We start from the raw sequence: 1,388 nt of genomic DNA, 5'->3' as shown, positions 1-1,388 counted from the left end.
AATATTTTAAAACCCAAACTATCTTCCTGTGCAATCTATTAAATATAGTAAACTATTATTGTTATAAAAAAATATAAAATAGATCGTAGTTAATTATAAAAAACTAATAATTGGTAACTTAAAATAATTTTTTTACTATAAAATTATTTAAACTATACTCACGTATACATAAGTAAGGTGAAAAAAGTGCTAAGAGAGAAATTAATGGAAACAATGCAACGGGACTATAGATGGCCTAAAGACAGAGAAGAACTCCGAAACGTAGGTGTAGTGTAAATAATTAAAAAAAGAAGAAGAAATATTTGGAAAGGAGAAAAAAAAAATCATTATAGTTTTTTTTTTACTAATATGTACTTTTATTGACCACTACATGGACTCTCATCCTACGATCTATTAAACACGTTCAACTATTATTATTCCAATTAAATAGGAATAATTTAAAAATCCCCCGGGCAGCCAGGCCCTTTAGTCCCGGGTTCCAAATAGTTGTCCGACTAATGCGTCCTGTGGTTAACCCTGTCAACTCCAGCAACCCTAAAACGGTGGCCAGGTGTTGTGGTTTACCAATACAATTAGTACCCTGTTATTTGAAATTTAAAAGAGTTTTATTACCAGAATTGTGTAGTTTTCAACCAAAAGTCGATATATCCAATTATGAAAATTAAAGGTTTTCTTTTTTAAAGGTTTGATACTAATAAGTATTTAGTTTATTCGAAAATAACCATTTTTCCCAATCTAATAGTAGTTAAAAATAAATAGTTTTAATTAAAAAATAAACTTATATAGACTAGATGCTCTATAATAATTATTACATGATTAATTTTTATATCCAAAAGTGGATATATGTGTACTTTGATGGAAATATGCTCAATTGAGTCCTGTCAGTGCTATCATAACATTACTGGATATTTTCATTGTTTTTCTCAAAAACGAAAATTTGTATAAAACGTAATTCAGCGTTTTAAGTTAGGTATATGTTATGGCAACTTTTTTTTCTAACATCAACTTAATGAAAAAAATTTAATAATATTAATTAAATTATGAATAATAATGATTTATTAAAATAATAAAATAACATTTGCTAACTCTACAAAAAACATTTTTTTTCTTAAAAATCCTGTAAACTGATTTTAGAGTACCAAAATAATTAAAATTGATTCTACCTAAATATAATATATACTATAAATAAATAGAAATTTCATATTCATATGTCATGTTTAATGTATTTAGCATTTACTTAGTATAAGTTTTATTAAAGTTCCACTTGCTTATGGTGAGTAACGTGAAGTTTTGCGATTATTTTTGATTTTTTAATTATTTATTTAATGTAATTTACAACTGTACAAAATAATACAATAGGTAAATATGTAGTATGTTTTATATACACT

This window comes from Halyomorpha halys, unplaced genomic scaffold (assembly GCF_000696795.3).
Source record: "Halyomorpha halys isolate HHAL.00 unplaced genomic scaffold, Hhal_1.1 Scaffold97.1, whole genome shotgun sequence".
NCBI classification, from domain to species: domain Eukaryota; kingdom Metazoa; phylum Arthropoda; class Insecta; order Hemiptera; family Pentatomidae; genus Halyomorpha; species Halyomorpha halys.
This window is presented reverse-complemented; position numbering follows the sequence as displayed.